The sequence below is a fragment of the Phyllobates terribilis genome, unplaced genomic scaffold, assembly GCF_046119375.1.
Source record: "Phyllobates terribilis strain yellow unplaced genomic scaffold, ASM4611937v1 Scaffold_3__8_contigs__length_932513732, whole genome shotgun sequence".
Lineage (NCBI taxonomy): Eukaryota > Metazoa > Chordata > Amphibia > Anura > Dendrobatidae > Phyllobates > Phyllobates terribilis.
Genome location: NW_027362763.1, coordinates 669,422,322 through 669,434,531, shown reverse-complemented (window position 1 = coordinate 669,434,531; position 12,210 = coordinate 669,422,322).

Below are 12,210 nucleotides of genomic sequence, written 5' to 3'. Positions count from 1 at the left end.
GTGTTTTTTTCTTTCATCTGTTTCACCCCACAACATTTACAGCGCCTTTCCACTGAACCTTTCCGTCAACCTTCCCACATTTTTTCATGTTACACCCATGAACTTAAAGTATTTTATTGGGATTTTATGTGATTTGCCAACACTAAGTAGCAAGTATTTGTGAAGTGTAAAGGAATTGATACATGGTTTTAGAATTACTTTTAAAAATATAAATCTGAATATTGTGATGTGCATTTGTATTCAGCCCCCCTGAGTCAATACTTTGTAGGACCACCTTTTGCTGCAATTACTGCTGCAAGTCTTTTGGGGTCTGCCTCGACCAGCTTTGCACATCTAGCTCTTAAGGGTTTTTATCAGAAATAAGCCAGAAATGCGCCATAAGTGACCAGAAGGTACGAGTGACCATCTACTAATTGTGCTTAGTTTCTCTTTCTCAATCAAATATAGATTGGGAAGGGAAAAGATGGATATGGATCACAGGTTAGCCAGAGGAGCTTTAATCAGAGTTGCTCAGAATGTTACACTGTTATTCATTGGTATAATCAATTTCCCTATCCACCTATACTATCAGAACACGGGACTCAGTCCCTGACGCACGTTTCGCCGGTATACCGTCTTTTTCTAAGGGCCTCATTGGGCTAATTTAGGTGTAAAATATACAGCCATGACCCAATAAATAAGGGACTGGGTTAGGCATTTCTAATACTATTTTTTCCACCTAACTACGGACCGGGTTTGTGGGTCACCATTTGATAGATTGTGACCTTGTATGCATTTATTAATGCACGTTTTGCACAAATTTATCTATTTTAATAGTAATTTTCAATAAACGTTATATTTTATTTTCCATTCACATCTTTTCCTGTTTTCCCTTCCCAGTCTGTACTCGATATAATTATGGTGGTGTACACCAGTGAATGGTAGCCTAATGAGATATGATCCTGTTTTCTTTCTCTTTCTCATTCACACTTAAACCTTCATTATGCTTACATACGCCCTTACTAACTTGGCACCACTAAACCTTACTCTCCTTCGCTGTCCTCACACCCCAGCACCCTCTAACCAAATAATCATCTCTCCTTCCCTCTTACGTCCCCACCTGACCTCATCTGCAGACCTGCTCCTCAAACTCAGATCTATCCTACCAAAACATAAAACAAGCCGGACACTCTCCTTCTCCCACCTGCTCTCCCTCTCCCTGCTTCTCCTCACTGCTGGCGACATATCTCCCAATCCTGGACCCAAACAGCTCCCACCTCCCACCAATACCCCTTCCTATCGCTTCCAACCAACTGCAAACTACCGCAACCTCTCCTACGTAAAGCCAGTGCCTGTTAGAACCCTCCTGTTAGTTTTTGCTATCTTGTGTTTTGCGGTCACGTGACCAGCTGCCTATATATTCCAGCTCCGCCCTTCTGGCTTTGCTGGACTTCAGTGTTTTCTAGACTGTCTTTCTAGCCAGGTGCTTCGGTGCCTATCTCTGTCAGTTTGCTTGGTCCTCTGGGACCTCTAGTACTTTTTGTCAGTTTGTCTTTTTGCTCTGCAACAACTTCTGTTAGGAGGTGTCCCATTTTTGGCCCAGTCCTTAGTTCTTTTAGGGACCCCTTCCTTTATTCTATAGGTCTCCGTTCAGACTAGCCGAGGACGGAGGCGGGTCTGTTCACAAGGAACAGGCAGGCCGCTACATCGTAGGGATTCAGCTTAGTCATACTGTAGGGACAGCTCTCCCCATTCTTTCCTTAGTTTATGTTGCAGATTATATCAGTGCCGCTGATGCCCACCCACCCTGCTCCCTCTCTTTGGAGCACTCTGGAACGCCCGCTATGTCTGCAACAAGCTCCATTTTGTCCATGACCTCTTTACCTCTCGTCATCTCTTTTTCCTGGGCATCACAGAGACATGGTTCACATGCTCCGACACTGCCTCCCCTGCTGCGCTGTGTTACGGTGGCCTCCACTTCACCCACACTCCTCGCCCTAGTAACAGACATGGTGAAGGAGTGGGTCTTCTTCTTTCTACCAACTGCACCTTTAGCCCTATCCCACCTCTACCCTCCCTTACTCTCCCTTCTTTTGAAGTCCACTCTGTCCTCATCTACTCTCCTTCCAGGTAGCTGTCATATACCGACCTCCAGGACCAGTCACTGCCTTTATTGACCAATTCTCCACCTGGCTTCTTTACTTTCTCTCTGATGACATTGCACAATCATCATGGGCGATTTCAACATCCCCAATGACACTCGCCAGCCAACAGCATCCAAATTCCTGTCGCTTATTTCATCCTTTGGACTTACTCAGTGGTCCTCCTCAGCCACCCACACAGACGGACACACATTAATCCTCATCTTCTTCACCCAACTCTGCTCCCTATCTAACCTCACAACCTCCCCCCTACCCCTATCTGGCCACGGTCTACTCACTTTCTCATCCCTGTCCTCCTCACCTGTCACACATGTCCAGCAACTAGCACACCCCCTCAGAAACCTTGCATATCTAGACACTCACACACTCTCTGACTCTGTTCTACCACTGACATCCATATCTTTACTCCACGACATTGACAGCACCACTGCTTTCTACAATGCCACTCTCGCATCAGCTATTGACTCGGTCGCCCCTCTTGTGCATGGCAGAGCGCGACGAGTCAATAGGCAACCCTGCCACAACACCCTCACTAAACCACTTCGGCAAGCGTCCAGGGTTGCGGAATGGCGTTGGAAGAAAACTCATTCGCAAGATGACTTCACTGCATTCAAACAACAACACTCGCATTCAAATCAGCCCTTGCCTCAATTCACTGTACTCCTTCTTCTTAACCTGTCCTCTGCCTTCGACACAGTTGACCACTGCCTCCTACTGCAGATCCTCTCTTCCTTTAGAGTCAAAGACCTTGCCCTATCCTGGATCTCCTCATACCTTTCCAACCGCACATTTAGCGTCTCCCACTCCCACACTACCTCCTCATCCCGCCACCTCTCTGTTGGAGTCCCTCAAGGTTCTGTCCTAGGACCCCTACTCTTCTCAATCTATACCCTTGGCCTGGGACAACTCATAAAATCCCATGGCTTCCAGTCATGAAGAGTATGGTCAGTCATCCTCTTGGTGAGGACACAGAAGTCTTGCCTGTTACCAATCTGGCACGCATGGCTGAGTTTATGTTACGCTGCCTTTCCCGTGATCCTTGCTTTGTCCAAACTTTGGGTGACAGTCCTTACTGGTTGGTGACACTTCTAGATCCACGCTACAAGGAGAACTTTCGGTCTCTTATTCCCTTGCAGGACAGGCCTAATAAAATGGTGCAGTACGAGAAGGCTCTTGTTGCGGAATTATTTAAAAAATTCCCATCTGAAAACGCTGGCGGCAGAGGTTACTGCTCGTTGGACAAGCAAGGAGTACAGGCGAGAGAGACACAAATTCAATCCAGCAGAGGCAGGGGAACACTGTCAAAGTTCTGGGACAGTTTTCTCAGACCCTCCCATCGCACAGGCCCTGAGGCTCAGGGTACTCTCACAAGTAGTGCAAAGTTTGGGAAGATGCTGAAGGGAGTACCTTGCCGACCGTACCAACGTCCTCCGTGATTCCTCTGTGCCTTATAATTATTGGGTATCCAAGCTGGATACGTGGAATGAACTGGCTCTCTACGCCTTGGAGGTCCTGGCCTGCCCTGCCGCCAGCGTTTTATCAGAGCGGGTTTTTAGTACCGCTGGTGGAATTATAACTGATAAGCGCATCCGCATGTCAACTGAAAATGCTGACAGGCTGACTCTTATAAAAATGATCAAAGTCTGGTTTGGGCCAGACTTCTCAACACCACTGAATGATAGCAGCGTAACATAAACTCAAATACAGTGTCTTTTTTTGGGAGGTCTAACTGTATTCCCATGCACCTCTGTCTTCACACCCAGACATGGGTATACGCTTCCTGATTTTTTCTATTTGCTCTTGTCCTCCTCCTTCTCCTCATCCTTCACATCCTGCTCCATATCACTACCATATCTACCATATCACCATATCTACGTCTCTTGCAAGGGGCATTGGAGTTCCTCCAAATTTTTGGCAGCCGTTGCAGTCACAGCATGGGCATTACCACTATAGGAGACCCACTCCTTTATAATGGGAATATTTTTTTTACTGAGACCCTCCTCTATGTCTCTTCAAAGGGGTATTGGGTTGCGTCCAAATTTTTGGCAGCCCTTGCAGTCACTGCATAGGCAAACTGTATGGGAGACCCACTTCCTAATAATGGGAACATTGTTTTCAGGAGGCCCTCCAACCTCTACATCTCTTGCAAGGGGCATTGGAGTGCCTCGTAATTTTTGGCAGCCGTTGCATTCACTACATAGGCAAATAGTATTGGAGACCAACTCCTTTTTAATGGGAGCATGTCATACTCATTACTGTAGCCCAGCTCCATGTGTCTTTAAATTGTTAATAGGTTTTTTCTAAATTTTGGCAGCCGTTGGACTCACTGCATACCCTATAACTGGATAGGAGACCCTCTCCTTTATAATGGAAATATTTTTTTTACTGAGACCCTCCTCTATGTCTCTTCAAAGGGGTATTGGGTTGCGTCCAAATTTTTGGCAGCCCTTGCAGTCACTGCATACGCAATAACAGTATAGGAGACCCACTCTTTAATAATGGGAACAACAAAGCATAGCCGACTGCTGGCCCTTTAAGAATAGTAAGGCAGTAAAAATAGTGTTTGTGACTTTCACAATCCCTCCTTCATAAATGAAACAGGATGTGTCTGATGATGTTTCACACACCACATGGCCAGATAAGGTTGTAAAATGTTAAAATGCCATTTCCCAGTGAATGCATTTGTCACGGTGGAAAGCAATGCAGAAATGCATCAAAAACGCTATGTGTGAACATAGCCCAAGGTGTGAAGGAGCATTTTTGTTTTTGGTTATTTATTTTGCCTTATATACAAGTCATTACCCTGGAAAGGATGTTCCTTAACATATTTCCCAGGAAAATCCATTTTGGTTTAGTTTTTGTATGTTTTATTGTGAGTCCGTAAAAGTGGCGTAATACCTGTGACAACGTTGGTGACAGCAGTGACCTGGGAGTCAGAAATGCTTCCAGGAGTCTTCCCCATGCTGTTCCCATGTCATTTGAGTTCTGTTCCCATCGATTTGGGCAATTTTTAGGCCCTCTGCAGACCGCCAAGGGGGGGGGGGGGACGCCGAAAGAATGCTGGAGTTTCCCATAGACTTACATTGGGCTCGTTACTTGGACCGAGCACCCAAGTATTCCAATTTGCTTGACTCGAGCAGCGAGCACCCGAGCATTTTAGTGCTGCTTCATCACTAGTTTTCAGCTATACCATTTTTATTTCCATTCGACTTTTTGATCGTGTTTTATTCCACTCTTTGTTTGGTGGTAAGATGAAAAAAAATAGTTTTTTTTTTACAATGTTCACTGAAGGCGTTAAGTAGTGTGACCGTTTTATAGGCCGTGGACATGATGATAACAAATATGTGGACCTTTTTGGTTTATTTTAGTTTTTATATGAATTTACCCATTTATTGATATAACATTATTTTAATTTTTTTTTGTTTATTTTTTGATTAGGTTTTTTTTTTTATATTTTTTCACATTCTTTTTTTTACTTTTTCATTTAGTGCCTCTATGGGACTAGCTTTTATTAGTATAATCGCTGTTATAAAGCATTGCAATGAATTCTACCTGTCAGTGTTACAGTGATAGAAGCCTCTGAGACCATGCTCCTAGCTTGGTCTAAGCAGGCCTCCGTCGCTGGGATACCTGGAGGCTCGGGTTGTCATGACAACAGGATCACTGACTAAGGGCGTAACCAGAAACGCGTCGAGATTGCATCTCCGCTATCATGGACTTTTATATATTTTAATACTTTGCACCAATAAAGTGAGAATTATTTTTTATTGGAGACTTTTCCCACTTTCTCCTTATGTACACTGAGATATGAGCAGCAGGATGGATTAAATGCATGGTGAGGCATATATTGTTTTTTTGTAAAGAATTGTCCAATCAGTCAGTAAGGATTTAGGGCCCTTTTACATGGCGATATTTTGCATCAGTATTTGTTAACAGACGCCAGGAGTGGATCCAAAACACAGAAGAGGTGAGAGTGGTTCAGTTATTATTTTTCTCTGTGTTTGTTCCCCTCTGGTTTTTAGCTTACAAATACTAATGTAAATTACTGCCCAAAATACTCACTGTGTGAATGAGGCGAGGAAGCTGCTTGTAATCCTGTAATCTAAGTCCTTATTCTGAGGATGAGCGCTCACTTGCAGGTGCTGTGCTGTAATGCTTATCTTCTCTGCTCCATCATACTCCCCAGAGCAGGGGCGACCCCTGGGGCAAAACTGCGGCCGGCAGAGGTCAGACGTGTCACTCAGTGATATGTGATGGAGCCCGACTCCCAAACAAAATCAGACAGAAGCATACAAAATAAATACATGAAGCATTGCAATTAGGTGTCAAACGATCTCAACTTTATTTAAATTTACATGACACTGAACCATCACCTATCAGGATAAAGAAGATTCTGTGTAGCCTCTGTTCCTATAGACCATCTTGCTTGCAGCCTTCTCCATTGAAGACAACGGAAATTACAGGAATAGATGAGTAATCTGCTTATACTGCTGTAATACAATTCTTTTATCCAATGATGAGAGCATGCGTCCAGGAGTTGTGCTGTAATGTTTGTCTCCTCTTCACCATCATCATCAGAGCAGGGGCGACCCCTGGGGCAAAATGTGCTTACTGGGTTCTGTGCAGCCGGCAGATGTCCAGCCGCATGTGATAGACCCCGACTCCCAAATAAAATTAATCAGACAGAAGCACACAAAATAAATACATGAAGCATTGCAATTAGGTGTCAAATGGTCAAAATTTTATTTAAATTTACATGACACCGAAAATAGCACAACCCCCGACTCACGAAGAGTCACCCTCCAGCACTCAGGAGAGGAAAACCCCCTGTGGAGGAAACCTCTATGGAACCATGGATGGAGGGCTGCCCTTCCATTGGGCTTAGAGAGTTTGTGCCAATATATAACAGATGTAACTACAGAATTGTACAATTTGTATATTTTACCAGATTTACAGAGAATGACATAACAAATACAGACTATAAATGTGATAAAGCGGATGTGGGAGAGATCTGGCTGTGATAACTGTCACCACATTGATTGATGGAGCGAATTTGGTTGATCTGATTGGCCAGGTGGATGTATAATTTCTCCCTTACAGATCCAGGTCCGCCTCTCAAAAAATTGGACATTTGGTTACAGTTCGTTATGCCTAATCCCTAATAGGATAAATAATCCCTCCCAATTTATCACCCATTAAAGTCATAGATCAGTCCATGAACTCCCAAAGGAGAGCTGCTCTATATAGAGGGTAACAGAAGGGGATCCTGGTCTAGGGACCCCCTTTGTTACCTTCCCATGCCCTAGGGGTGTCTAAAGCAGACAACCCCTTTCCCTGCTAGAACCTCCAAATTACACCAAGTTTGGCACATTACGTGGGTGGTCAAGCTCAAGGTCCTCAGGCGCATCAGTAATGGCGCTGATCGTGGCAGCGCGGAATTCTTTTATGGAATCTTCTTTATGACACTGGTTTATGACCTCATAACAGTTGTCATGGTGACTACAGGGTCTATTACTGATGCAGGGCACAAGTATTAACCCTTTCATCATTGGTAATTTGCTATTGTTATAGAGGCAGATAACTGCACTTGTTACCAAGCAAGGGCCTTATCATTATGGCTTCCCTTAGGCACCATAAGAAATACAGATTACAAATTAAATGTGCAAGTTTGTCATGAGTGTTTTGCACTTTCTAGATCCAGAGATTGGGTTTATAACTAGCACTTTACAAAGAAAAAAAAAAGAAAAGGAAATTACTTGTAAAATAATATTATTGGGAATTGCATTTCAAGCATTTTCCTAATGTGCATTCTACATAGTTACATAGGTTGAAAAAAGTAGGGGTGGACATTAACAGCTTGGGGCCCAAGTGCAAGAAATGTGTCCGAGCCCCCATCTTTTTATGGCGACAAAGCTACAGATTATATATATATATACACATACACAGTGGGGGAAATAAATATTTGATCCCCTGCTGTTTTTCTAAGTTTGCCCACTGACAAAGACCTGAACAGTCTATAATTTTAAGGGTAGATTAATTTTAACATTGAGAGATAGAATATCCCCCCCCAAAAAAAATCAAGAAAATCACATTGTATAAATTAGATTTTTTTTTTTGCATTTTGCAGTGAGAAATAAGTATTTCATCCCCTACAAACCATTATGAGTTCTGGCTGCTACAGACCAGTTAGACGCTCCTAATCAACTCGTTACCTGCAGTAAAGACAGCTGTCTTACATAGTCACCTGTATAAAAGACTCTTGTCCACAGACTCCATTAATCAGTCAGACTCTAACCTCTACCACATGGGCAAGACCAAAGAGCTTTCTAAGGATGTCGGGGACAAGATCATAGACCTACACAAAGCTGGAATGGGCTACAAAGCCATAAGTAAGACGCTGGGTGAGAAGGAGACAACTGTTGGTGCAATAGTAAGAAAATGAAAGAAATACAAAATGACTGTCAATCGACATCGATCTGGGGCACCATGCAAAATCTCACCTCGTGGGGTATCCTTGATCATGAGGAAGGTGAGAGATCAGCCTAAAACTACAGGGGAGAACTTGCTAATGATCTCCAGGCAGCTGGGACCACAGTCACCAAGCAAACCATTGGTAACACATTCCGCTTTAAAGGTTAAAAATCCTGCAGTGCCCGCAAGGTCCCCCTGCTCAAGAAGGCACATGTGCAGGTCCGTCTGAAGTTTGCCAATGAATACCTGGATGATTCTGTGAGTTATTGGGAGAAGGTGCTGTGGTCAGATGAGACAAAAATTGAGCTCTTTAGCATTAACTCAACTGACCGTGTTTGGAGGAAGAAGGAAGTACAACCCTAAGAAAATCGTTCCAACCGTGAAGCATGGTGGGGGAAACATACTTTGGGGGTGCTTTTCTGCAAAGGGGACATGACGACAGCACCGTATTGAAGGGAAGATGGATGGCGTCATGTATCGCGAGATTTTGGCCAACAACCTCCTTCCCTCAGTAAGAGCATTGAAGATGGGTCGTGGCTAGGTCTTTCCAGCAAGGCAATGACCCAAAACATACAGCCAAAGCAACAAAGGAGTGGATCAAAAAGAACTACAGTAAGGTCATGGAGTGGCCTAGCCAGTCTCCAGACCTTAATCCCATAGAAAACTTATGGAGGGAGTTAAAGCTCCGATTTGCCAAGCGACAGCCTCAAAATCTTAATGACTTAGAGATGATCTGCAAAGAGGAGTGGACCAAAATTCCTCCCGACATGTGCACAACCCTCATCATCAGCTACAAACAACGTCTGACTGCTGTGCTGCCAACATGTGTTTTACCACCAAGTATTAAGTGTTGTTTTCCAGAGGGATCAAATACTTATTTCTCACTGCAAAATGCAAAAAAAAATATCTAATTTATACAATGTGATTTTCTTGATTTTTTGGGGGATATTCTGTCTCTCAATGTTAAAATTAACCTACCCTTAAAATTATAGACTGTTCAGGTCTTTGTCAGTGGGCAAACTTAGAAAAGCAGCAGGGGATCAAATAATTATTTCCCCCACTGTGTCTATAATTATATATACACACACACAGTACAGACCAAAAGTTTGGACACACCTTCTCATTTAAATATTTTTCTGTATTTTCATGACTATGAAAATTGTACATTCACACTGAAGGCATCAAAACTATGAATTAACACATGTGGAATTATATACTTAACAAAAAAGTGTGAAACAACTGAAAATATGTCTTATATTCTTGGTTCTTCAAAGTAGCCACCTTTTGCTTTGATGACTGCTTTGCACACTCTTGGCATTCTCTTGATGAGCTTCAAGAGGTAGTCACCGGATATGGTCTTCACTTCACAGGTGTGCCCTGTCAGGTTTAATAAGTGGGATTTCTTGCCTTCTAAATGGAGTTGGGACCATCAGTTGTGTTGTGCAGAAGTCAGGTGGATACACAGCTGATAGTCCTACTGAATAGACTGTTAGAATTTGTATTATGGCAAGAAAAAAGCAGTTAAGTAAAGAAAAACGAGTGGCCATCATTAGTTTAAGAAATGAAGGTCAGTCAGTGTGAAAAATTGGGCAAACTTTGAACGTGTCTCCAAGTGCAGTTGCAAAAACCATCAAGCGCTACAAAGAAACTGGCTCACATGAGGACTGCCCCTGGAAAGGAAGACCAAGAGTCACCTCTGCTTCTGAGGATAAGTTTATCCGAGTCACCAGCCTCAGAAATCGCAGGTTAACAGCAGCTCAGATTAGAGACCAGGTCAATGCCACACAGAGTTCTAGCAGCAGACACATCTCTACTACAACTGTTAAGAGGAGACTTTGTGCAGCAGGCCTTCATGGTAAAATAGCTGCTAGCAAACCACTGCTAAGGACAGGCAACAAGCAGAAGAGACTTGTTTGGGCTAAAGAACACAAGGAATGGACATGAGATTAGTGGAAATCTGTGCTTTGGTCTGATGAGTCCAAATTTAAGATCTTTTGTTCCAACCACTGTGTCTTTGTGTGACACAGAAAAGGTGAACGGATGGACTCTACATGCCTGGTTCCCACCGTGAAGCATGGAGGAGGAGGTGTGATGGTGTGGGGGTGCTTTGCTGGTGACACTTTTGGGGATTTATTCAAAATTGAAGGCATACTGAACCAGCATGGCTACCACAGCATCTTGCAGCGGCATGCTATTCCATCCGGTTTGCGTTTAGTTGGACCATCATTTATTTTTCAACAGGACAATGACCCCAAACACACCTCCAGGCTGTGTAAGGGCTATTTGACCAAGAAGGAGAGTGATGGGGGGGCTACGCCAGATGACCTGGCCTCCACAGTCACCAGACCTGAACCCAATTGAGATGGTTTGGGGTGAGCTGGACCGCAGAGTGAAGGCAAAAGGGCCAACAAGTGCTAAGCATCTCTGGGAACTCCTTCAAGGTTGTTGGAAGACCATTTCCGATGACTACCTCTTGAAGCTCATCAAGAGAATGCCAAGAGTGTGCAAAGCAGTCATCAAAGCAAAAGGTGGCTACTTGAAGAACCTAGAATATAAGACATATTTTCAGTTGTTTCACACTTTTTTGTTAAGTATATAATTCCACGTGTTAATTCATAGTTTTGATGCCTTCAGTGTGAATGTACAATTTTCATAGTCATGAAAATACAGAAAAATCTATAAATGAGGTGTGTCCAAACTTTTGGTCTGTACTGTATATATATATACATATATATTACAGTGGTGGCCAAAAGTATTGGCACCCCTGCAATTCTGTCAGATAATACTCAGTTTCTTCCTGAAAATGATTGCAATCACAAATTCTTTGGTCTTATTATCTTCATTTAATTTGTCTTCAATGAAAAAACACAAAAAGAATTGTCCTAAAGCCAAATTGGATATAATTCCACACCAAACCTAAAAAAGGGGGTGGACAAAAGTATTGGCAATGTTTGAAAAATCATGTGATGCTTCTCTAATTGGTGTAATTAACAGCACCTGTAACTTACCAGTGGCACCTAACAGGTGTTGGCAATAACTAAATCACACTTGCAGCCAGTTAACATGGATTAAAGTTGCCTCAACCTCTGTCCTGTGTCCTTGTGTGTACCACATTGAGCATGGAGAAAAGAAAGAAGACCAAAGAACTGTCCGAGGACTTGAGAAACCAAATTGTGAGGAAGCATGAGCAATCTCAAGGCTACAAGTCCATCTCCAAAGACCTGAATGTTCCTGTGTCTTCCGTGCGCAGTGTCATCAAGAAGTGTAAAGCCCATGGCACTGTGGCTAACCTCCCTAGATGTGGACGGAAAAGAAAAATTGACGAGAGATTTCAACGCAAGATTGTGCGGATGGTGGATAAAGAACCTTGACTAACATCCAAACAAGTTAAAGCTGCCCTGCAGTCCGAGGGTACAACAGTGTCAACCCGTACTATCCGTTGGCGTCTGAATGAAAAAGGACTGTATGGTAGGATACCCAGGAAGACCCCACTTCTTACCCCGAGACACAAAAAAGCCAGGCTGGAGTTTGCCAAAACTTACCTGAGAAAGCCAAAAAAGTTTTGGAAGAATGTTCTCTGGTCAGATGAGACAAAAGT